The 20,896-nt window shown below is 51.1% G+C and overlaps 36 non-coding genes and 5 pseudogenes across 36 annotated transcripts; all 41 read left to right on the top strand.

Moving 5' to 3' along the window:
* Nucleotides 1-166: 166 nt before the first annotated feature.
* On the top strand, nucleotides 167-285 carry LOC148769323 (5S ribosomal RNA). Its single transcript, XR_016032550.1, has one exon. It is a non-coding gene; the product is annotated as a 5S ribosomal RNA (ribosomal RNA).
* A 392-nt stretch (nucleotides 286-677) lies between these two features.
* On the top strand, nucleotides 678-796 carry LOC148769324 (5S ribosomal RNA). The gene has a single exon (XR_016032752.1). It is a non-coding gene; the product is annotated as a 5S ribosomal RNA (ribosomal RNA).
* A 395-nt stretch (nucleotides 797-1,191) lies between these two features.
* LOC148769325 (5S ribosomal RNA) lies at nucleotides 1,192-1,310 on the top strand. The gene has a single exon (XR_016032753.1). It is a non-coding gene; the product is annotated as a 5S ribosomal RNA (ribosomal RNA).
* Nucleotides 1,311-1,704: 394 nt separating this feature from the next.
* Nucleotides 1,705-1,823, top strand: LOC148769326 (5S ribosomal RNA). Its single transcript, XR_016032543.1, has one exon. It is a non-coding gene; the product is annotated as a 5S ribosomal RNA (ribosomal RNA).
* Nucleotides 1,824-2,222: 399 nt separating this feature from the next.
* Nucleotides 2,223-2,353, top strand: LOC148769327 (5S ribosomal RNA; annotated as a pseudogene).
* Nucleotides 2,354-2,747: 394 nt separating this feature from the next.
* Nucleotides 2,748-2,866, top strand: LOC148769328 (5S ribosomal RNA). The gene has a single exon (XR_016032675.1). It is a non-coding gene; the product is annotated as a 5S ribosomal RNA (ribosomal RNA).
* Nucleotides 2,867-3,259: 393 nt separating this feature from the next.
* On the top strand, nucleotides 3,260-3,378 carry LOC148769329 (5S ribosomal RNA). Its single transcript, XR_016032755.1, has one exon. It is a non-coding gene; the product is annotated as a 5S ribosomal RNA (ribosomal RNA).
* Nucleotides 3,379-3,773: 395 nt separating this feature from the next.
* Nucleotides 3,774-3,892, top strand: LOC148769330 (5S ribosomal RNA). The gene has a single exon (XR_016032529.1). It is a non-coding gene; the product is annotated as a 5S ribosomal RNA (ribosomal RNA).
* Nucleotides 3,893-4,285: 393 nt separating this feature from the next.
* On the top strand, nucleotides 4,286-4,404 carry LOC148769331 (5S ribosomal RNA). The gene has a single exon (XR_016032676.1). It is a non-coding gene; the product is annotated as a 5S ribosomal RNA (ribosomal RNA).
* A 392-nt stretch (nucleotides 4,405-4,796) lies between these two features.
* On the top strand, nucleotides 4,797-4,915 carry LOC148769332 (5S ribosomal RNA). Its single transcript, XR_016032756.1, has one exon. It is a non-coding gene; the product is annotated as a 5S ribosomal RNA (ribosomal RNA).
* Nucleotides 4,916-5,310: 395 nt separating this feature from the next.
* On the top strand, nucleotides 5,311-5,429 carry LOC148769333 (5S ribosomal RNA). The gene has a single exon (XR_016032757.1). It is a non-coding gene; the product is annotated as a 5S ribosomal RNA (ribosomal RNA).
* Nucleotides 5,430-5,823: 394 nt separating this feature from the next.
* On the top strand, nucleotides 5,824-5,942 carry LOC148769334 (5S ribosomal RNA). Its single transcript, XR_016032658.1, has one exon. It is a non-coding gene; the product is annotated as a 5S ribosomal RNA (ribosomal RNA).
* A 397-nt stretch (nucleotides 5,943-6,339) lies between these two features.
* Nucleotides 6,340-6,470, top strand: LOC148769335 (5S ribosomal RNA; annotated as a pseudogene).
* A 393-nt stretch (nucleotides 6,471-6,863) lies between these two features.
* On the top strand, nucleotides 6,864-6,982 carry LOC148769336 (5S ribosomal RNA). The gene has a single exon (XR_016032551.1). It is a non-coding gene; the product is annotated as a 5S ribosomal RNA (ribosomal RNA).
* Nucleotides 6,983-7,372: 390 nt separating this feature from the next.
* Nucleotides 7,373-7,491, top strand: LOC148769337 (5S ribosomal RNA). Its single transcript, XR_016032758.1, has one exon. It is a non-coding gene; the product is annotated as a 5S ribosomal RNA (ribosomal RNA).
* A 395-nt stretch (nucleotides 7,492-7,886) lies between these two features.
* On the top strand, nucleotides 7,887-8,005 carry LOC148769338 (5S ribosomal RNA). Its single transcript, XR_016032555.1, has one exon. It is a non-coding gene; the product is annotated as a 5S ribosomal RNA (ribosomal RNA).
* A 393-nt stretch (nucleotides 8,006-8,398) lies between these two features.
* On the top strand, nucleotides 8,399-8,517 carry LOC148769339 (5S ribosomal RNA). The gene has a single exon (XR_016032677.1). It is a non-coding gene; the product is annotated as a 5S ribosomal RNA (ribosomal RNA).
* A 392-nt stretch (nucleotides 8,518-8,909) lies between these two features.
* Nucleotides 8,910-9,028, top strand: LOC148769340 (5S ribosomal RNA). Its single transcript, XR_016032759.1, has one exon. It is a non-coding gene; the product is annotated as a 5S ribosomal RNA (ribosomal RNA).
* A 396-nt stretch (nucleotides 9,029-9,424) lies between these two features.
* LOC148769341 (5S ribosomal RNA) lies at nucleotides 9,425-9,543 on the top strand. Its single transcript, XR_016032760.1, has one exon. It is a non-coding gene; the product is annotated as a 5S ribosomal RNA (ribosomal RNA).
* Nucleotides 9,544-9,938: 395 nt separating this feature from the next.
* LOC148769342 (5S ribosomal RNA) lies at nucleotides 9,939-10,057 on the top strand. Its single transcript, XR_016032761.1, has one exon. It is a non-coding gene; the product is annotated as a 5S ribosomal RNA (ribosomal RNA).
* A 395-nt stretch (nucleotides 10,058-10,452) lies between these two features.
* LOC148769343 (5S ribosomal RNA) lies at nucleotides 10,453-10,583 on the top strand (annotated as a pseudogene).
* A 394-nt stretch (nucleotides 10,584-10,977) lies between these two features.
* Nucleotides 10,978-11,096, top strand: LOC148769344 (5S ribosomal RNA). Its single transcript, XR_016032586.1, has one exon. It is a non-coding gene; the product is annotated as a 5S ribosomal RNA (ribosomal RNA).
* Nucleotides 11,097-11,491: 395 nt separating this feature from the next.
* On the top strand, nucleotides 11,492-11,610 carry LOC148769345 (5S ribosomal RNA). The gene has a single exon (XR_016032763.1). It is a non-coding gene; the product is annotated as a 5S ribosomal RNA (ribosomal RNA).
* A 395-nt stretch (nucleotides 11,611-12,005) lies between these two features.
* On the top strand, nucleotides 12,006-12,124 carry LOC148769346 (5S ribosomal RNA). The gene has a single exon (XR_016032764.1). It is a non-coding gene; the product is annotated as a 5S ribosomal RNA (ribosomal RNA).
* A 395-nt stretch (nucleotides 12,125-12,519) lies between these two features.
* LOC148769347 (5S ribosomal RNA) lies at nucleotides 12,520-12,644 on the top strand (annotated as a pseudogene).
* A 394-nt stretch (nucleotides 12,645-13,038) lies between these two features.
* LOC148769348 (5S ribosomal RNA) lies at nucleotides 13,039-13,157 on the top strand. Its single transcript, XR_016032766.1, has one exon. It is a non-coding gene; the product is annotated as a 5S ribosomal RNA (ribosomal RNA).
* A 393-nt stretch (nucleotides 13,158-13,550) lies between these two features.
* Nucleotides 13,551-13,669, top strand: LOC148769349 (5S ribosomal RNA). Its single transcript, XR_016032767.1, has one exon. It is a non-coding gene; the product is annotated as a 5S ribosomal RNA (ribosomal RNA).
* A 394-nt stretch (nucleotides 13,670-14,063) lies between these two features.
* Nucleotides 14,064-14,182, top strand: LOC148769350 (5S ribosomal RNA). The gene has a single exon (XR_016032652.1). It is a non-coding gene; the product is annotated as a 5S ribosomal RNA (ribosomal RNA).
* A 394-nt stretch (nucleotides 14,183-14,576) lies between these two features.
* On the top strand, nucleotides 14,577-14,699 carry LOC148769351 (5S ribosomal RNA). Its single transcript, XR_016032711.1, has one exon. It is a non-coding gene; the product is annotated as a 5S ribosomal RNA (ribosomal RNA).
* A 394-nt stretch (nucleotides 14,700-15,093) lies between these two features.
* On the top strand, nucleotides 15,094-15,212 carry LOC148769352 (5S ribosomal RNA). Its single transcript, XR_016032553.1, has one exon. It is a non-coding gene; the product is annotated as a 5S ribosomal RNA (ribosomal RNA).
* Nucleotides 15,213-15,604: 392 nt separating this feature from the next.
* On the top strand, nucleotides 15,605-15,723 carry LOC148769353 (5S ribosomal RNA). Its single transcript, XR_016032768.1, has one exon. It is a non-coding gene; the product is annotated as a 5S ribosomal RNA (ribosomal RNA).
* Nucleotides 15,724-16,118: 395 nt separating this feature from the next.
* On the top strand, nucleotides 16,119-16,237 carry LOC148769354 (5S ribosomal RNA). Its single transcript, XR_016032769.1, has one exon. It is a non-coding gene; the product is annotated as a 5S ribosomal RNA (ribosomal RNA).
* Nucleotides 16,238-16,631: 394 nt separating this feature from the next.
* LOC148769355 (5S ribosomal RNA) lies at nucleotides 16,632-16,758 on the top strand (annotated as a pseudogene).
* Nucleotides 16,759-17,151: 393 nt separating this feature from the next.
* On the top strand, nucleotides 17,152-17,270 carry LOC148769356 (5S ribosomal RNA). Its single transcript, XR_016032587.1, has one exon. It is a non-coding gene; the product is annotated as a 5S ribosomal RNA (ribosomal RNA).
* A 392-nt stretch (nucleotides 17,271-17,662) lies between these two features.
* On the top strand, nucleotides 17,663-17,781 carry LOC148769357 (5S ribosomal RNA). Its single transcript, XR_016032722.1, has one exon. It is a non-coding gene; the product is annotated as a 5S ribosomal RNA (ribosomal RNA).
* Nucleotides 17,782-18,176: 395 nt separating this feature from the next.
* Nucleotides 18,177-18,295, top strand: LOC148769358 (5S ribosomal RNA). Its single transcript, XR_016032770.1, has one exon. It is a non-coding gene; the product is annotated as a 5S ribosomal RNA (ribosomal RNA).
* Nucleotides 18,296-18,690: 395 nt separating this feature from the next.
* On the top strand, nucleotides 18,691-18,809 carry LOC148769359 (5S ribosomal RNA). The gene has a single exon (XR_016032567.1). It is a non-coding gene; the product is annotated as a 5S ribosomal RNA (ribosomal RNA).
* Nucleotides 18,810-19,202: 393 nt separating this feature from the next.
* On the top strand, nucleotides 19,203-19,321 carry LOC148769360 (5S ribosomal RNA). Its single transcript, XR_016032554.1, has one exon. It is a non-coding gene; the product is annotated as a 5S ribosomal RNA (ribosomal RNA).
* Nucleotides 19,322-19,712: 391 nt separating this feature from the next.
* On the top strand, nucleotides 19,713-19,831 carry LOC148769361 (5S ribosomal RNA). Its single transcript, XR_016032588.1, has one exon. It is a non-coding gene; the product is annotated as a 5S ribosomal RNA (ribosomal RNA).
* Nucleotides 19,832-20,225: 394 nt separating this feature from the next.
* On the top strand, nucleotides 20,226-20,344 carry LOC148769362 (5S ribosomal RNA). Its single transcript, XR_016032723.1, has one exon. It is a non-coding gene; the product is annotated as a 5S ribosomal RNA (ribosomal RNA).
* Nucleotides 20,345-20,739: 395 nt separating this feature from the next.
* LOC148769363 (5S ribosomal RNA) lies at nucleotides 20,740-20,858 on the top strand. The gene has a single exon (XR_016032589.1). It is a non-coding gene; the product is annotated as a 5S ribosomal RNA (ribosomal RNA).
* Nucleotides 20,859-20,896: the final 38 nt, after the last annotated feature.

Here is a 20,896-nt window from a genome sequence, read left to right on the forward strand (position 1 = left end):
GGGTTAATGGGGATTCGCCAAATTGACACTCCGACGGCGTCTGAAAGAGCTTCGCGTGCGTATGCAGATCGCCTCGTAACTCATCCCGAGTCAAAAGTTATCGACGCTTTAAGCCGCTGCGGCGCAAGTTTCTCAACATAAAACCGAATTGCGTGCATAGACTTACGGGTGCGATCATACCAGCACTAATGCACCGGATCCCATCAGAACTCCAAAGTTAAGCGTGCTTGGGCGAGAGTAGTACTAGGATGGGTGACCCCCTGGGAAGTCCTCGTGTTGCACCCCTTCCATCTTTTTGTAGTTTATTTTCTCGTCTCACCTCCCGTTTTCTAGTAGCTTTTCGTTTCTTTTTTTTTTTTTTGACAGCGATTTGCATCTAATGCATACCTCAGCGCGAGCATTGTGGGGCCGGTCGGATCGATCGAACGAGCTGATTGCACCGATAAACGCGTCGATCGCGTCTAATAGTTGCGGAAGCTGGGCTAAACGGCCTCTTTTCACTGCGAGCGCGGGGTCAATGGGGCTTCGCCTAATTGACACACCGACGGCGTCTGAAAGAGCTTCGCGTGCGTATGCAGATCGCCTCGTAACTCATCCCGAGTCAAAAGTTATCGACGCTTTAAGCCGCTGCGGCGCAAGTTTCTCAACATAAAACCGAATTGCGTGCATAGACTTACGGGTGCGATCATACCAGCACTAACGCACCGGATCCCATCATAACTCCAAAGTTAAGCGTGCTTGGGCGAGAGTAGTACTAGGATGGGTCACCCCCTGGGAAGTCCTCGTGTTGCACCCCCTTCCATCTTTTTGTAGTTTATTTTCTCGTCTCACCTCCCGTTTTCTAGTAGCTTTTCGTTTTTTTTTTTTTTTTTTTTGACAGCGATGAGCATCTAATGCATACCTCAGCGCGAGCAATGTGGGGCCGGTCGGATCGATCGAACGAGCTGATTGCACCGATAAACGCGTCGATCGCGTCTAATAGTGGCGGAAGCTGGGCTAAACGACCTCTTTTCACTGCGAGCGCGGGGTCAATGGGGCTTCGCAAAATTGACACGCCGACGGCGTCTGAAAGAGCTTCGCGTGCGTATGCAGATCGCCTCGTAACTCATCCCGAGTCAAAAGTTATCGACGCTTTAAGCCGCTGCGGCGCAAGTTTCTCAACATAAAACCGAATTGCGTGCATAGACTTACGGGTGCGATCATACCAGCACTAACGCACCGGATCCCATCATAACTCCAAAGTTAAGCGTGCTTGGGCGAGAGTAGTACTAGGATGGGTCACCCCCTGGGAAGTCCTCGTGTTGCACCCCCTTCCATCTTTTTGTAGTTTATTTTCTCGTCTCACCTCCCGTTTTCTAGTAGCTTTTCGTTTTTTTTTTTTTTTTTTTGACAGCGATGAGCATCTAATGCATACCTCAGCGCGAGCAATGTGGGGCCGGTCGGATCGATCGAACGAGCTGATTGCACCGATAAACGCGTCGATCGCGTCTAATAGTGGCGGAAGCTGGGCTAAACGACCTCTTTTCACTGCGAGCGCGGGGTCAATGGGGCTTCGCCAAATTGACACGCCGACGGCGTCTGAAAGAGCTTCGCGTGCGTATGCATATCGCCTCGTAACTCATCCCGAGTCAAAAGTTATCGACGCTTTAAGCCGCTGCGGCGCAAGGTTCTCAACATAAAACCGAATTGCGTGCATAGACTTACGGGTGCGATCATACCAGCACTAATGCACCGGATCCCATCAGAACTCCGAAGTTAAGCGTGCTTGGGCGAGAGTAGTACTAGGATGGGTGACCCCCTGGGAAGTCCTCGTGTTGCACCCCACCCCACCTTTTTGTAGTTTATTTTCTCGTCTCACCTCCCGTTTTCTAGTAGCTTTTCGTTTCTTTTTTTTTTTTTTTTTTTTGACAGCGATGAGCATCTAATGCATACCTCAGCGCGAGCAATGTGGGGCCGGTCGGATCGATCGAACGAGCTGATTGCACCGATAAACGCGTCGATCGCGTCTAATAGTGGCGGAAGCTGGGCTAAACGGCCTCTTTTCACTGCGAGCGCGGGGTCAATGGGGCTTCGCCTAATTGACACACCGACGGCGTCTGAAAGAGCTTCGCGTGCGTATGCAGATCGCCTCGTAACTCATCCCGAGTCAAAAGTTATCGACGCTTTAAGCCGCTGCGGCGCAAGTTTCTCAACATAAAACCGAATTGCGTGCATAGACTTACGGGTGCGATCATACCAGCACTAATGCACCGGATCCCATCAGAACTCCGAAGTTAAGCGTGCTTGGGCGCGTGCTTGGGCGAGAGTAGTACTAGGATGGGTGACCCCCTGGGAAGTCCTCGTGTTGCACCCCCACCCCACCTTTTTGTAGTTTATTTTCTCGTCTCACCTCCCGTTTTCTAGTAGCTTTTCGTTTTTTTTTTTTTTTTTTGACAGCGATTAGCATCTAATGCATACCTCAGCGCGAGCATTGTGGGGCCGGTCGGATCGATCGAACGAGTTGATTGCACCGATAAACGCGTCGATCGCGTCTAATAGTGGCGGAAGCTGGGCTAAACGGCCTCTTTTCACTGCGAGCGCGGGGTTAATGGGGATTCGCCAAATTGACACTCCGACGGCGTCTGAAAGAGCTTCGCGTGCGTATGCAGATCGCCTCGTAACTCATCCCGAGTCAAAAGTTATCGACGCTTTAAGCCGCTGCGGCGCAAGTTTCTCAACATAAAACCGAATTGCGTGCATAGACTTACGGGTGCGATCATACCAGCACTAATGCACCGGATCCCATCAGAACTCCAAAGTTAAGCGTGCTTGGGCGAGAGTAGTACTAGGATGGGTGACCCCCTGGGAAGTCCTCGTGTTGCAACCCCTTCCATCTTTTTGTAGTTTATTTTCTCGTCTCACCTCCCGTTTTCGAAGTAGCTTTTCGTTTCTTTTTTTTTTTTTGACAGCGATTTGCATCTAATGCATACCTCAGCGCGAGCATTGTGGGGCCGGTCGGATCGATCGAACGAGCTGATTGCACCGATAAACGCGTCGATCGCGTCTAATAGTTGCGGAAGCTGGGCTAAACGGCCTCTTTTCACTGCGAGCGCGGGGTCAATGGGGCTTCGCCTAATTGGCACACCGACGGCGTCTGAAAGAGCTTCGCGTGCGTATGCAGATCGCCTCGTAACTCATCCCGAGTCAAAAGTTATCGACGCTTTAAGCCGCTGCGGCGCAAGTTTCTCAACATAAAACCGAATTGCGTGCATAGACTTACGGGTGCGATCATACCAGCACTAACGCACCGGATCCCATCATAACTCCAAAGTTAAGCGTGCTTGGGCGAGAGTAGTACTAGGATGGGTCACCCCCTGGGAAGTCCTCGTGTTGCACCCCCTTCCATCTTTTTGTAGTTTATTTTCTCGTCTCACCTCCCGTTTTCTAGTAGCTTTTCGTTTTTTTTTTTTTTTTTTTTTGACAGCGATGAGCATCTAATGCATACCTCAGCGCGAGCAATGTGGGGCCGGTCGGATCGATCGAACGAGCTGATTGCACCGATAAACGCGTCGATCGCGTCTAATAGTGGCGGAAGCTGGGCTAAACGACCTCTTTTCACTGCGAGCGCGGGGTCAATGGGGCTTCGCCAAATTGACACGCCGACGGCGTCTGAAAGAGCTTCGCGTGCGTATGCATATCGCCTCGTAACTCATCCCGAGTCAAAAGTTATCGACGCTTTAAGCCGCTGCGGCGCAAGTTCTCAACATAAAACCGAATTGCGTGCATAGACTTACGGGTGCGATCATACCAGCACTAATGCACCGGATTCCATCAGAACTCCGAAGTTAAGCGTGCTTGGGCGAGAGTAGTACTAGGATGGGTGACCCCCTGGGAAGTCCTCGTGTTGCACCCCCACCCCACTTTTTGTAGTTTATTTTCTCGTCTCACCTCCCGTTTTCTAGTAGCTTTTCGTTTTTTTTTTTTTTTTTTGACAGCGATTAGCATCTAATGCATACCTCAGCGCGAGCATTGTGGGGCCGGTCGGATCGATCGAACGAGTTGATTGCACCGATAAACGCGTCGATCGCGTCTAATAGTGGCGGAAGCTGGGCTAAACGGCCTCTTTTCACTGCGAGCGCGGGGTTAATGGGGATTCGCCAAATTGACACTCCGACGGCGTCTGAAAGAGCTTCGCGTGCGTATGCAGATCGCCTCGTAACTCATCCCGAGTCAAAAGTTATCGACGCTTTAAGCCGCTGCGGCGCAAGTTTCTCAACATAAAACCGAATTGCGTGCATAGACTTACGGGTGCGATCATACCAGCACTAATGCACCGGATCCCATCAGAACTCCAAAGTTAAGCGTGCTTGGGCGAGAGTAGTACTAGGATGGGTGACCCCCTGGGAAGTCCTCGTGTTGCAACCCCTTCCATCTTTTTGTAGTTTATTTTCTCGTCTCACCTCCCGTTTTCTAGTAGCTTTTCGTTTCTTTTTTTTTTTTTTGACAGCGATTTGCATCTAATGCATACCTCAGCGCGAGCATTGTGGGGCCGGTCGGATCGATCGAACGAGCTGATTGCACCGATAAACGCGTCGATCGCGTCTAATAGTGCGGAAGCTGGGCTAAACGGCCTCTTTTCACTGCGAGCGCGGGGTCAATGGGGCTTCGCCTAATTGGCACACCGACGGCGTCTGAAAGAGCTTCGCGTGCGTATGCAGATCGCCTCGTAACTCATCCCGAGTCAAAAGTTATCGACGCTTTAAGCCGCTGCGGCGCAAGTTTCTCAACATAAAACCGAATTGCGTGCATAGACTTACGGGTGCGATCATACCAGCACTAACGCACCGGATCCCATCATAACTCCAAAGTTAAGCGTGCTTGGGCGAGAGTAGTACTAGGATGGGTCACCCCCTGGGAAGTCCTCGTGTTGCACCCCCTTCCATCTTTTTGTAGTTTATTTTCTCGTCTCACCTCCCGTTTTCTAGTAGCTTTTCGTTTTTTTTTTTTTTTTTTTTGACAGCGATGAGCATCTAATGCATACCTCAGCGCGAGCAATGTGGGGCCGGTCGGATCGATCGAACGAGCTGATTGCACCGATAAACGCGTCGATCGCGTCTAATAGTGGCGGAAGCTGGGCTAAACGACCTCTTTTCACTGCGAGCGCGGGGTCAATGGGGCTTCGCAAAATTGACACGCCGACGGCGTCTGAAAGAGCTTCGCGTGCGTATGCAGATCGCCTCGTAACTCATCCCGAGTCAAAAGTTATCGACGCTTTAAGCCGCTGCGGCGCAAGTTTCTCAACATAAAACCGAATTGCGTGCATAGACTTACGGGTGCGATCATACCAGCACTAACGCACCGGATCCCATCATAACTCCAAAGTTAAGCGTGCTTGGGCGAGAGTAGTACTAGGATGGGTCACCCCCTGGGAAGTCCTCGTGTTGCACCCCCTTCCATCTTTTTGTAGTTTATTTTCTCGTCTCACCTCCCGTTTTCTAGTAGCTTTTCGTTTTTTTTTTTTTTTTTTTGACAGCGATGAGCATCTAATGCATACCTCAGCGCGAGCAATGTGGGGCCGGTCGGATCGATCGAACGAGCTGATTGCACCGATAAACGCGTCGATCGCGTCTAATAGTGGCGGAAGCTGGGCTAAACGACCTCTTTTCACTGCGAGCGCGGGGTCAATGGGGCTTCGCCAAATTGACACGCCGACGGCGTCTGAAAGAGCTTCGCGTGCGTATGCATATCGCCTCGTAACTCATCCCGAGTCAAAAGTTATCGACGCTTTAAGCCGCTGCGGCGCAAGTTTCTCAACATAAAACCGAATTGCGTGCATAGACTTACGGGTGCGATCATACCAGCACTAATGCACCGGATTCCATCAGAACTCCAAAGTTAAGCGTGCTTGGGCGAGAGTAGTACTAGGATGGGTGACCCCCTGGGAAGTCCTCGTGTTGCACCCCCCCCATCTTTTTGTAGTTTATTTTCTCGTCTCACCTCCCGTTTTCTAGTAGCTTTTCGTTTCTTTTTTTTTTTTTTTTTTTGACAGCGATGAGCATCTAATGCATACCTCAGCGCGAGCAATGTGGGGCCGGTCGGATCGATCGAACGAGCTGATTGCACCGATAAACGCGTCGATCGCGTCTAATAGTGGCGGAAGCTGGGCTAAACGGCCTCTTTTCACTGCGAGCGCGGGGTCAATGGGGCTTCGCCTAATTGACACGCCGACGGCGTCTGAAAGAGCTTCGCGTGCGTATGCAGATCGCCTCGTAACTCATCCCGAGTCAAAAGTTATCGACGCTTTAAGCCGCTGCGGCGCAAGTTTCTCAACATAAAACCGAATTGCGTGCATAGACTTACGGGTGCGATCATACCAGCACTAATGCACCGGATCCCATCAGAACTCCGAAGTTAAGCGTGCTTGGGCGCGTGCTTGGGCGAGAGTAGTACTAGGATGGGTGACCCCCTGGGAAGTCCTCGTGTTGCACCCCCACCCCACCTTTTTGTAGTTTATTTTCTCGTCTCACCTCCCGTTTTCTAGTAGCTTTTCGTTTTTTTTTTTTTTTTTGACAGCGATTAGCATCTAATGCATACCTCAGCGCGAGCATTGTGGGGCCGGTCGGATCGATCGAACGAGTTGATTGCACCGATAAACGCGTCGATCGCGTCTAATAGTGGCGGAAGCTGGGCTAAACGGCCTCTTTTCACTGCGAGCGCGGGGTTAATGGGGATTCGCCAAATTGACACTCCGACGGCGTCTGAAAGAGCTTCGCGTGCGTATGCAGATCGCCTCGTAACTCATCCCGAGTCAAAAGTTATCGACGCTTTAAGCCGCTGCGGCGCAAGTTTCTCAACATAAAACCGAATTGCGTGCATAGACTTACGGGTGCGATCATACCAGCACTAATGCACCGGATCCCATCAGAACTCCAAAGTTAAGCGTGCTTGGGCGAGAGTAGTACTAGGATGGGTGACCCCCTGGGAAGTCCTCGTGTTGCACCCCTTCCATCTTTTTGTAGTTTATTTTCTCGTCTCACCTCCCGTTTTCTAGTAGCTTTTCGTTTTTTTTTTTTTTTTTGACAGCGATTGCATCTAATGCATACCTCAGCGCGAGCATTGTGGGGCCGGTCGGATCGATCGAACGAGCTGATTGCACCGATAAACGCGTCGATCGCGTCTAATAGTTGCGGAAGCTGGGCTAAACGGCCTCTTTTCACTGCGAGCGCGGGGTCAATGGGGCTTCGCCTAATTGGCACACCGACGGCGTCTGAAAGAGCTTCGCGTGCGTATGCAGATCGCCTCGTAACTCATCCCGAGTCAAAAGTTATCGACGCTTTAAGCCGCTGCGGCGCAAGTTTCTCAACATAAAACCGAATTGCGTGCATAGACTTACGGGTGCGATCATACCAGCACTAACGCACCGGATCCCATCATAACTCCAAAGTTAAGCGTGCTTGGGCGAGAGTAGTACTAGGATGGGTCACCCCCTGGGAAGTCCTCGTGTTGCACCCCCTTCCATCTTTTTGTAGTTTATTTTCTCGTCTCACCTCCCGTTTTCTAGTAGCTTTTCGTTTTTTTTTTTTTTTTTTTTGACAGCGATGAGCATCTAATGCATACCTCAGCGCGAGCAATGTGGGGCCGGTCGGATCGATCGAACGAGCTGATTGCACCGATAAACGCGTCGATCGCGTCTAATAGTGGCGGAAGCTGGGCTAAACGACCTCTTTTCACTGCGAGCGCGGGGTCAATGGGGCTTCGCCAAATTGACACGCCGACGGCGTCTGAAAGAGCTTCGCGTGCGTATGCATATCGCCTCGTAACTCATCCCGAGTCAAAAGTTATCGACGCTTTAAGCCGCTGCGGCGCAAGGTTCTCAACATAAAACCGAATTGCGTGCATAGACTTACGGGTGCGATCATACCAGCACTAATGCACCGGATCCCATCAGAACTCCGAAGTTAAGCGTGCTTGGGCGAGAGTAGTACTAGGATGGGTGACCCCCTGGGAAGTCCTCGTGTTGCACCCCCACCCCACTTTTTGTAGTTTATTTTCTCGTCTCACCTCCCGTTTTCTAGTAGCTTTTCGTTTTTTTTTTTTTTTTTTGACAGCGATTAGCATCTAATGCATACCTCAGCGCGAGCATTGTGGGGCCGGTCGGATCGATCGAACGAGTTGATTGCACCGATAAACGCGTCGATCGCGTCTAATAGTGGCGGAAGCTGGGCTAAACGGCCTCTTTTCACTGCGAGCGCGGGGTTAATGGGGATTCGCCAAATTGACACTCCGACGGCGTCTGAAAGAGCTTCGCGTGCGTATGCAGATCGCCTCGTAACTCATCCCGAGTCAAAAGTTATCGACGCTTTAAGCCGCTGCGGCGCAAGTTTCTCAACATAAAACCGAATTGCGTGCATAGACTTACGGGTGCGATCATACCAGCACTAATGCACCGGATCCCATCAGAACTCCAAAGTTAAGCGTGCTTGGGCGAGAGTAGTACTAGGATGGGTGACCCCCTGGGAAGTCCTCGTGTTGCAACCCCTTCCATCTTTTTGTAGTTTATTTTCTCGTCTCACCTCCCGTTTTCTAGTAGCTTTTCGTTTCTTTTTTTTTTTTTTGACAGCGATTGCATCTAATGCATACCTCAGCGCGAGCATTGTGGGGCCGGTCGGATCGATCGAACGAGCTGATTGCACCGATAAACGCGTCGATCGCGTCTAATAGTGGCGGAAGCTGGGCTAAACGGCCTCTTTTCACTGCGAGCGCGGGGTCAATGGGGCTTCGCCTAATTGACACACCGACGGCGTCTGAAAGAGCTTCGCGTGCGTATGCAGATCGCCTCGTAACTCATCCCGAGTCAAAAGTTATCGACGCTTTAAGCCGCTGCGGCGCAAGTTTCTCAACATAAAACCGAATTGCGTGCATAGACTTACGGGTGCGATCATACCAGCACTAACGCACCGGATCCCATCATAACTCCAAAGTTAAGCGTGCTTGGGCGAGAGTAGTACTAGGATGGGTCACCCCCTGGGAAGTCCTCGTGTTGCACCCCCTTCCATCTTTTTGTAGTTTATTTTCTCGTCTCACCTCCCGTTTTCTAGTAGCTTTTCGTTTTTTTTTTTTTTTTTTTTTGACAGCGATGAGCATCTAATGCATACCTCAGCGCGAGCAATGTGGGGCCGGTCGGATCGATCGAACGAGCTGATTGCACCGATAAACGCGTCGATCGCGTCTAATAGTGGCGGAAGCTGGGCTAAACGACCTCTTTTCACTGCGAGCGCGGGGTCAATGGGGCTTCGCAAAATTGACACGCCGACGGCGTCTGAAAGAGCTTCGCGTGCGTATGCAGATCGCCTCGTAACTCATCCCGAGTCAAAAGTTATCGACGCTTTAAGCCGCTGCGGCGCAAGTTTCTCAACATAAAACCGAATTGCGTGCATAGACTTACGGGTGCGATCATACCAGCACTAACGCACCGGATCCCATCATAACTCCAAAGTTAAGCGTGCTTGGGCGAGAGTAGTACTAGGATGGGTCACCCCCTGGGAAGTCCTCGTGTTGCACCCCCTTCCATCTTTTTGTAGTTTATTTTCTCGTCTCACCTCCCGTTTTCTAGTAGCTTTTCGTTTTTTTTTTTTTTTTTTTTGACAGCGATGAGCATCTAATGCATACCTCAGCGCGAGCAATGTGGGGCCGGTCGGATCGATCGAACGAGCTGATTGCACCGATAAACGCGTCGATCGCGTCTAATAGTGGCGGAAGCTGGGCTAAACGACCTCTTTTCACTGCGAGCGCGGGGTCAATGGGGCTTCGCAAAATTGACACGCCGACGGCGTCTGAAAGAGCTTCGCGTGCGTATGCAGATCGCCTCGTAACTCATCCCGAGTCAAAAGTTATCGACGCTTTAAGCCGCTGCGGCGCAAGTTTCTCAACATAAAACCGAATTGCGTGCATAGACTTACGGGTGCGATCATACCAGCACTAACGCACCGGATCCCATCATAACTCCAAAGTTAAGCGTGCTTGGGCGAGAGTAGTACTAGGATGGGTCACCCCCTGGGAAGTCCTCGTGTTGCACCCCCTTCCATCTTTTTGTAGTTTATTTTCTCGTCTCACCTCCCGTTTTCTAGTAGCTTTTCGTTTTTTTTTTTTTTTTTTTTGACAGCGATGAGCATCTAATGCATACCTCAGCGCGAGCAATGTGGGGCCGGTCGGATCGATCGAACGAGCTGATTGCACCGATAAACGCGTCGATCGCGTCTAATAGTGGCGGAAGCTGGGCTAAACGACCTCTTTTCACTGCGAGCGCGGGGTCAATGGGGCTTCGCAAAATTGACACGCCGACGGCGTCTGAAAGAGCTTCGCGTGCGTATGCAGATCGCCTCGTAACTCATCCCGAGTCAAAAGTTATCGACGCTTTAAGCCGCTGCGGCGCAAGTTTCTCAACATAAAACCGAATTGCGTGCATAGACTTACGGGTGCGATCATACCAGCACTAATGCACCGGATCCCATCAGAACTCCGAAGTTAAGCGTGCTTGGGCGCGTGCTTGGGCGAGAGTAGTACTAGGATGGGTGACCCCCTGGGAAGTCCTCGTGTTGCACCCCCACCCCACCTTTTTGTAGTTTATTTTCTCGTCTCACCTCCCGTTTTCTAGTAGCTTTTCGTTTTTTTTTTTTTTTTTTGACAGCGATTAGCATCTAATGCATACCTCAGCGCGAGCATTGTGGGGCCGGTCGGATCGATCGAACGAGTTGATTGCACCGATAAACGCGTCGATCGCGTCTAATAGTGGCGGAAGCTGGGCTAAACGGCCTCTTTTCACTGCGAGCGCGGGGTCAATGGGGCTTCGCCAAATTGACACTCCGACGGCGTCTGAAAGAGCTTCGCGTGCGTATGCAGATCGCCTCGTAACTCATCCCGAGTCAAAAGTTATCGACGCTTTAAGCCGCTGCGGCGCAAGTTTCTCAACATAAAACCGAATTGCGTGCATAGACTTACGGGTGCGATCATACCAGCACTAACGCACCGGATCCCATCAGAACTCCAAAGTTAAGCGTGCTTGGGCGAGAGTAGTACTAGGATGGGTGACCCCCTGGGAAGTCCTCGTGTTGCACCCCCTTCCATCTTTTTGTAGTTTATTTTCTCGTCTCACCTCCCGTTTTCTAGTAGCTTTTTTTTTTTTTTTTTTTTTTTTTGACAGCGATGAGCATCTAATGCATACCTCAGCGCGAGCAATGTGGGGCCGGTCGGATCGATCGAACGAGCTGATTGCACCGATAAACGCGTCGATCGCGTCTAATAGTGGCGGAAGCTGGGCTAAACGACCTCTTTTCACTGCGAGCGCGGGGGTCAATGGGGCTTCGCAAAATTGACACGCCGACGGCGTCTGAAAGAGCTTCGCGTGCGTATGCAGATCGCCTCGTAACTCATCCCGAGTCAAAAGTTATCGACGCTTTAAGCCGCTGCGGCGCAAGTTTCTCAACATAAAACCGAATTGCGTGCATAGACTTACGGGTGCGATCATACCAGCACTAACGCACCGGATCCCATCATAACTCCAAAGTTAAGCGTGCTTGGGCGAGAGTAGTACTAGGATGGGTCACCCCCTGGGAAGTCCTCGTGTTGCACCCCCTTCCATCTTTTTGTAGTTTATTTTCTCGTCTCACCTCCCGTTTTCTAGTAGCTTTTCGTTTTTTTTTTTTTTTTTTTTGACAGCGATGAGCATCTAATGCATACCTCAGCGCGAGCAATGTGGGGCCGGTCGGATCGATCGAACGAGCTGATTGCACCGATAAACGCGTCGATCGCGTCTAATAGTGGCGGAAGCTGGGCTAAACGACCTCTTTTCACTGCGAGCGCGGGGTCAATGGGGCTTCGCAAAATTGACACGCCGACGGCGTCTGAAAGAGCTTCGCGTGCGTATGCAGATCGCCTCGTAACTCATCCCGAGTCAAAAGTTATCGACGCTTTAAGCCGCTGCGGCGCAAGTTTCTCAACATAAAACCGAATTGCGTGCATAGACTTACGGGTGCGATCATACCAGCACTAACGCACCGGATCCCATCATAACTCCAAAGTTAAGCGTGCTTGGGCGAGAGTAGTACTAGGATGGGTCACCCCCTGGGAAGTCCTCGTGTTGCACCCCCTTCCATCTTTTTGTAGTTTATTTTCTCGTCTCACCTCCCGTTTTCTAGTAGCTTTTCGTTTTTTTTTTTTTTTTTTTTGACAGCGATGAGCATCTAATGCATACCTCAGCGCGAGCAATGTGGGGCCGGTCGGATCGATCGAACGAGCTGATTGCACCGATAAACGCGTCGATCGCGTCTAATAGTGGCGGAAGCTGGGCTAAACGACCTCTTTTCACTGCGAGCGCGGGGTCAATGGGGCTTCGCAAAATTGACACGCCGACGGCGTCTGAAAGAGCTTCGCGTGCGTATGCAGATCGCCTCGTAACTCATCCCGAGTCAAAAGTTATCGACGCTTTAAGCCGCTGCGGCGCAAGTTTCTCAACATAAAACCGAATTGCGTGCATAGACTTACGGGTGCGATCATACCAGCACTAATGCACCGGATCCCATCAGAACTCCGAAGTTAAGCGTGCTTGTGCTTGGGCGAGAGTAGTACTAGGATGGGTGACCCCCTGGGAAGTCCTCGTGTTGCACCCCCACCCCATCTTTTTGTAGTTTATTTTCTCGTCTCACCTCCCGTTTTCTAGTAGCTTTTCGTTTTTTTTTTTTTTTTTTGACAGCGATTAGCATCTAATGCATACCTCAGCGCGAGCATTGTGGGGCCGGTCGGATCGATCGAACGAGCTGATTGCACCGATAAACGCGTCGATCGCGTCTAATAGTGGCGGAAGCTGGGCTAAACGGCCTCTTTTCACTGCGAGCGCGGGGTCAATGGGGCTTCGCCAAATTGACACGCCGACGGCGTCTGAAAGAGCTTCGCGTGCGTATGCAGATCGCCTCGTAACTCATCCCGAGTCAAAAGTTATCGACGCTTTAAGCCGCTGCGGCGCAAGTTTCTCAACATAAAACCGAATTGCGTGCATAGACTTACGGGTGCGATCATACCAGCACTAACGCACCGGATCCCATCATAACTCCAAAGTTAAGCGTGCTTGGGCGAGAGTAGTACTAGGATGGGTCACCCCCTGGGAAGTCCTCGTGTTGCACCCCCTTCCATCTTTTTGTAGTTTATTTTCTCGTCTCACCTCCCGTTTTCTAGTAGCTTTTCGTTTTTTTTTTTTTTTTTTGACAGCGATGAGCATCTAATGCATACCTCAGCGCGAGCAATGTGGGGCCGGTCGGATCGATCGAACGAGCTGATTGCACCGATAAACGCGTCGATCGCGTCTAATAGTGGCGGAAGCTGGGCTAAACGACCTCTTTTCACTGCGAGCGCGGGGTCAATGGGGCTTCGCAAAATTGACACGCCGACGGCGTCTGAAAGAGCTTCGCGTGCGTATGCAGATCGCCTCGTAACTCATCCCGAGTCAAAAGTTATCGACGCTTTAAGCCGCTGCGGCGCAAGTTTCTCAACATAAAACCGAATTGCGTGCATAGACTTACGGGTGCGATCATACCAGCACTAACGCACCGGATCCCATCATAACTCCAAAGTTAAGCGTGCTTGGGCGAGAGTAGTACTAGGATGGGTCACCCCCTGGGAAGTCCTCGTGTTGCACCCCCTTCCATCTTTTTGTAGTTTATTTTCTCGTCTCACCTCCCGTTTTCTAGTAGCTTTTCGTTTTTTTTTTTTTTTTTTTGACAGCGATGAGCATCTAATGCATACCTCAGCGCGAGCAATGTGGGGCCGGTCGGATCGATCGAACGAGCTGATTGCACCGATAAACGCGTCGATCGCGTCTAATAGTGGCGGAAGCTGGGCTAAACGACCTCTTTTCACTGCGAGCGCGGGGTCAATGGGGCTTCGCCAAATTGACACGCCGACGGCGTCTGAAAGAGCTTCGCGTGCGTATGCAGATCGCCTCGTAACTCATCCCGAGTCAAAAGTTATCGACGCTTTAAGCCGCTGCGGCGCAAGTTTCTCAACATAAAACCGAATTGCGTGCATAGACTTACGGGTGCGATCATACCAGCACTAACGCACCGGATCCCATCAGAACTCCAAAGTTAAGCGTGCTTGGGCGAGAGTAGTACTAGGATGGGTCACCCCCTGGGAAGTCCTCGTGTTGCACCCCCTTCCATCTTTTTGTAGTTTATTTTCTCGTCTCACCTCCCGTTTTCTAGTAGCTTTTCGTTTTTTTTTTTTTTTTTTTGACAGCGATGAGCATCTAATGCATACCTCAGCGCGAGCAATGTGGGGCCGGTCGGATCGATCGAACGAGCTGATTGCACCGATAAACGCGTCGATCGCGTCTAATAGTGGCGGAAGCTGGGCTAAACGACCTCTTTTCACTGCGAGCGCGGGGTCAATGGGGCTTCGCAAAATTGACACGCCGACGGCGTCTGAAAGAGCTTCGCGTGCGTATGCAGATCGCCTCGTAACTCATCCCGAGTCAAAAGTTATCGACGCTTTAAGCCGCTGCGGCGCAAGTTTCTCAACATAAAACCGAATTGCGTGCATAGACTTACGGGTGCGATCATACCAGCACTAATGCACCGGATCCCATCAGAACTCCGAAGTTAAGCGTGCGTGCTTGGGCGAGAGTAGTACTAGGATGGGTGACCCCCTGGGAAGTCCTCGTGTTGCACCCCCACCCCACCTTTTTGTAGTTTATTTTCTCGTCTCACCTCCCGTTTTCTAGTAGCTTTTCGTTTTTTTTTTTTTTTTTTTGACAGCGATTAGCATCTAATGCATACCTCAGCGCGAGCATTGTGGGCCGGTCGGATCGATCGAACGAGTTGATTGCACCGATAAACGCGTCGATCGCGTCTAATAGTGGCGGAAGCTGGGCTAAACGGCCTCTTTTCACTGCGAGCGCGGGGTCAATGGGGCTTCGCCAAATTGACACTCCGACGGCGTCTGAAAGAGCTTCGCGTGCGTATGCAGATCGCCTCGTAACTCATCCCGAGTCAAAAGTTATCGACGCTTTAAGCCGCTGCGGCGCAAGTTTCTCAACATAAAACCGAATTGCGTGCATAGACTTACGGGTGCGATCATACCAGCACTAATGCACCGGATCCCATCAGAACTCCAAAGTTAAGCGTGCTTGGGCGAGAGTAGTACTAGGATGGGTGACCCCCTGGGAAGTCCTCGTGTTGCACCCCCTTCCATCTTTTTGTAGTTTATTTTCTCGTCTCACCTCCCGTTTTCTAGTAGCTTTTCGTTTTTTTTTTTTTTTTTGACAGCGATGAGCATCTAATGCATACCTCAGCGCGAGCATTGTGGGGCCGGTCGGATCGATCGAACGAGCTGATTGCACCGATAAACGCGTCGATCGCGTCTAATAGTGGCGGAAGCTGGGCTAAACGGCCTCTTTTCACTGCGAGCGCGGGGTCAATGGGGCTTCGCCTAATTGACACGCCGACGGCGTCTGAAAGAGCTTCGCGTGCGTATGCAGATCGCCTCGTAACTCATCCCGAGTCAAAAGTTATCGACGCTTTAAGCCGCTGCGGCGCAAGTTTCTCAACATAAAACCGAATTGCGTGCATAGACTTACGGGTGCGATCATACCAGCACTAACGCACCGGATCCCATCATAACTCCAAAGTTAAGCGTGCTTGGGCGAGAGTAGTACTAGGATGGGTCACCCCCTGGGAAGTCCTCGTGTTGCACCCCCTTCCATCTTTTTGTAGTTTATTTTCTCGTCTCACCTCCCGTTTTCTAGTAGCTTTTCGTTTTTTTTTTTTTTTTTTTTGACAGCGATGAGCATCTAATGCATACCTCAGCGCGAGCAATGTGGGGCCGGTCGGATCGATCGAACGAGCTGATTGCACCGATAAACGCGTCGATCGCGTCTAATAGTGGCGGAAGCTGGGCTAAACGACCTCTTTTCACTGCGAGCGCGGGGTCAATGGGGCTTCGCAAAATTGACACGCCGACGGCGTCTGAAAGAGCTTCGCGTGCGTATGCAGATCGCCTCGTAACTCATCCCGAGTCAAAAGTTATCGACGCTTTAAGCCGCTGCGGCGCAAGTTTCTCAACATAAAACCGAATTGCGTGCATAGACTTACGGGTGCGATCATACCAGCACTAACGCACCGGATCCCATCATAACTCCAAAGTTAAGCGTGCTTGGGCGAGAGTAGTACTAGGATGGGTCACCCCCTGGGAAGTCCTCGTGTTGCACCCCCTTCCATCTTTTTGTAGTTTATTTTCTCGTCTCACCTCCCGTTTTCTAGTAGCTTTTCGTTTTTTTTTTTTTTTTTTTGACAGCGATGAGCATCTAATGCATACCTCAGCGCGAGCAATGTGGGGCCGGTCGGATCGATCGAACGAGCTGATTGCACCGATAAACGCGTCGATCGCGTCTAATAGTGGCGGAAGCTGGGCTAAACGACCTCTTTTCACTGCGAGCGCGGGGTCAATGGGGCTTCGCAAAATTGACACGCCGACGGCGTCTGAAAGAGCTTCGCGTGCGTATGCAGATCGCCTCGTAACTCATCCCGAGTCAAAAGTTATCGACGCTTTAAGCCGCTGCGGCGCAAGTTTCTCAACATAAAACCGAATTGCGTGCATAGACTTACGGGTGCGATCATACCAGCACTAATGCACCGGATCCCATCAGAACTCCGAAGTTAAGCGTGCTTGCGTGCTTGGGCGAGAGTAGTACTAGGATGGGTGACCCCCTGGGAAGTCCTCGTGTTGCACCCCCACCCCACCTTTTTGTAGTTTATTTTCTCGTCTCACCTCCCGTTTTCTAGTAGCTTTTCGTTTTTTTTTTTTTTTTTGACAGCGATTAGCATCTAATGCATACCTCAGCGCGAGCATTGTGGGGCCGGTCGGATCGATCGAACGAGCTGATTGCACCGATAAACGCGTCGATCGCGTCTAATAGTGGCGGAAGCTGGGCTAAACGGCCTCTTTTCACTGCGAGCGCGGGGTTAATGGGGCTTCGCCAAATTGACACTCCGACGGCGTCTGAAAGAGCTTCGCGTGCGTATGCAGATCGCCTCGTAACTCATCCCGAGTCAAAAGTTATCGACGCTTTAAGCCGCTGCGGCGCAAGTTTCTCAACATAAAACCGAATTGCGTGCATAGACTTACGGGTGCGATCATACCAGCACTAACGCACCGGATCCCATCAGAACTCCAAAGTTAAGCGTGCTTGGGCGAGAGTAGTACTAGGATGGGTGACCCCCTGGGAAGTCCTCGTGTTGCACCCCCTTCCATCTTTTTGTAGTTTATTTTCTCGTCTCACCTCCCGTTTTCTAGTAGCTTTTCGTTTTTTTTTTTTTTTTTGACAGCGATGAGCATCTAATGCATACCTCAGCGCGAGCAATGTGGGGCCGGTCGGATCGATCGAACGAGCTGATTGCACCGATAAACGCGTCGATCGCGTCTAATAGTGGCGGAAGCTGGGCTAAACGGCCTCTTTTCACTGCGAGCGCGGGGTCAATGGGGCTTCGCCAAATTGACACGCCGACGGCGTCTGAAAGAGCTTCGCGTGCGTATGCAGATCGCCTCGTAACTCATCCCGAGTCAAAAGTTATCGACGCTTTAAGCCGCTGCGGCGCAAGTTTCTCAACATAAAACCGAATTGCGTGCATAGACTTACGGGTGCGATCATACCAGCACTAACGCACCGGATCCCATCATAACTCCAAAGTTAAGCGTGCTTGGGCGAGAGTAGTACTAGGATGGGTGACCCCCTGGGAAGTCCTCGTGTTGCACCCCCTTCCATCTTTTTGTAGTTTATTTTCTCGTCTCACCTCCCGTTTTCTAGTAGCTTTTCGTTTTTTTTTTTTTTTTTTTTGACAGCGATGAGCATCTAATGCATACCTCAGCGCGAGCAATGTGGGGCCGGTCGGATCGATCGAACGAGCTGATTGCACCGATAAACGCGTCGATCGCGTCTAATAGTGGCGGAAGCTGGGCTAAACGACCTCTTTTCACTGCGAGCGCGGGGTCAATGGGGCTTCGCAAAATTGACACGCCGACGGCGTCTGAAAGAGCTTCGCGTGCGTATGCAGATCGCCTCGTAACTCATCCCGAGTCAAAAGTTATCGACGCTTTAAGCCGCTGCGGCGCAAGTTTCTCAACATAAAACCGAATTGCGTGCATAGACTTACGGGTGCGATCATACCAGCACTAACGCACCGGATCCCATCATAACTCCAAAGTTAAGCGTGCTTGGGCGAGAGTAGTACTAGGATGGGTCACCCCCTGGGAAGTCCTCGTGTTGCACCCCCTTCCATCTTTTTGTAGTTTATTTTCTCGTCTCACCTCCCGTTTTCTAGTAGCTTTTCGTTTTTTTTTTTTTTTTTTTTGACAGCGATGAGCATCTAATGCATACCTCAGCGCGAGCAATGTGGGGCCGGTCGGATCGATCGAACGAGCTGATTGCACCGATAAACGCGTCGATCGCGTCTAATAGTGGCGGAAGCTGGGCTAAACGACCTCTTTTCACTGCGAGCGCGGGGTCAATGGGGCTTCGCAAAATTGACACGCCGACGGCGTCTGAAAGAGCTTCGCGTGCGTATGCAGATCGCCTCGTAACTCATCCCGAGTCAAAAGTTATCGACGCTTTAAGCCGCTGCGGCGCAAGTTTCTCAACATAAAACCGAATTGCGTGCATAGACTTACGGGTGCGATCATACCAGCACTAATGCACCGGATCCCATCAGAACTCCGAAGTTAAGCGTGCTTGGGCGAGAGTAGTACTAGGATGGGTGACCCCCTGGGAAGTCCTCGTGTTGCACCCCCACCCCATCTTTTTGTAGTTTATTTTCTCGTCTCACCTCCCGTTTTCTAGTAGCTTTTCGTTTTTTTTTTTTTTTTTGACAGCGATGAGCATCTAATGCATACCTCAGCGCGAGCATTGTGGGGCCGGTCGGATCGATCGAACGAGCTGATTGCACCGATAAACGCGTCGATCGCGTCTAATAGTGGCGGAAGCTGGGCTAAACGGCCTCTTTTCACTGCGAGCGCGGGGTCAATGGGGCTTCGCCAAATTGACACGCCGACGGCGTCTGAAAGAGCTTCGCGTGCGTATGCAGATCGCCTCGTAACTCATCCCGAGTCAAAAGTTATCGACGCTTTAAGCCGCTGCGGCGCAAGTTTCTCAACATAAAACCGAATTGCGTGCATAGACTTACGGGTGCGATCATACCAGCACTAATGCACCGGATCCCATCAGAACTCCAAAGTTAAGCGTGCTTGGGCGAGAGTAGTACTAGGATGGGTGACCCCCTGGGAAGTCCTCGTGTTGCACCCCCTTCCATCTTTTTGTAGTTTATTTTCTCGTCTCACCTCCCGTTTTCTAGTAGCTTTTCGTTTTTTTTTTTTTTTTGACAGCGATGAGCATCTAATGCATACCTCAGCGCGAGCAATGTGGGGCCGGTCGGATCGATCGAACGAGCTGATTGCACCGATAAACGCGTCGATCGCGTCTAATAGTGGCGGAAGCTGGGCTAAACGGCCTCTTTTCACTGCGAGCGCGGGGTCAATGGGGCTTCGCCAAATTGACACGCCGACGGCGTCTGAAAGAGCTTCGCGTGCGTATGCAGATCGCCTCGTAACTCATCCCGAGTCAAAAGTTATCGACGCTTTAAGCCGCTGCGGCGCAAGTTTCTCAACATAAAACCGAATTGCGTGCATAGACTTACGGGTGCGATCATACCAGCACTAACGCACCGGATCCCATCAGAACTCCAAAGTTAAGCGTGCTTGGGCGAGAGTAGTACTAGGATGGGTGACCCCCTGGGAAGTCCTCGTGTTGCACCCCCTTCCATCTTTTTGTAGTTTATTTTCTCGTCTCACCTCCCGTTTTCTAGTAGCTTTTCGTTTCTTTTTTTTTTTTTTTGACAGCGATGAGCATCTAATGCATACCTCAGCGCGAGCAATGTGGGGCCGGTCGGATCGATCGAACGAGCTGATTGCACCGATAAACGCGTCGATCGCGTCTAATAGTGGCGGAAGCTGGGCTAAACGACCTCTTTTCACTGCGAGCGCGGGGTCAATGGGGCTTCGCAAAATTGACACGCCGACGGCGTCTGAAAGAGCTTCGCGTGCGTATGCAGATCGCCTCGTAACTCATCCCGAGTCAAAAGTTATCGACGCTTTAAGCCGCTGCGGCGCAAGTTTCTCAACATAAAACCGAATTGCGTGCATAGACTTACGGGTGCGATCATACCAGCACTAACGCACCGGATCCCATCATAACTCCAAAGTTAAGCGTGCTTGGGCGAGAGTAGTACTAGGATGGGTGACCCCCTGGGAAGTCCTCGTGTTGCACCCCCTTCCATCTTTTTGTAGTTTATTTTCTCGTCTCACCTCCCGTTTTCTAGTAGCTTTTCGTTTTTTTTTTTTTTTTTTTTGACAGCGATGAGCATCTAATGCATACCTCAGCGCGAGCAATGTGGGGCCGGTCGGATCGATCGAACGAGCTGATTGCACCGATAAACGCGTCGATCGCGTCTAATAGTGGCGGAAGCTGGGCTAAACGACCTCTTTTCACTGCGAGCGCGGGGTCAATGGGGCTTCGCCAAATTGACACGCCGACGGCGTCTGAAAGAGCTTCGCGTGCGTATGCAGATCGCCTCGTAACTCATCCCGAGTCAAAAGTTATCGACGCTTTAAGCCGCTGCGGCGCAAGTTTCTCAACATAAAACCGAATTGCGTGCATAGACTTACGGGTGCGATCATACCAGCACTAACGCACCGGATCCCATCAGAACTCCAAAGTTAAGCGTGCTTGGGCGAGAGTAGTACTAGGATGGGTGACCCCCTGGGAAGTCCTCGTGTTGCACCCCCTTCCATCTTTTTGTAGTTTATTTTCTCGTCTCACCTC

The sequence above is a fragment of the Erythranthe guttata genome, chromosome 7, assembly GCF_056151865.1.
Source record: "Erythranthe guttata isolate IM_541 chromosome 7, IM_541, whole genome shotgun sequence".
Classification (NCBI taxonomy): domain Eukaryota; kingdom Viridiplantae; phylum Streptophyta; class Magnoliopsida; order Lamiales; family Phrymaceae; genus Erythranthe; species Erythranthe guttata.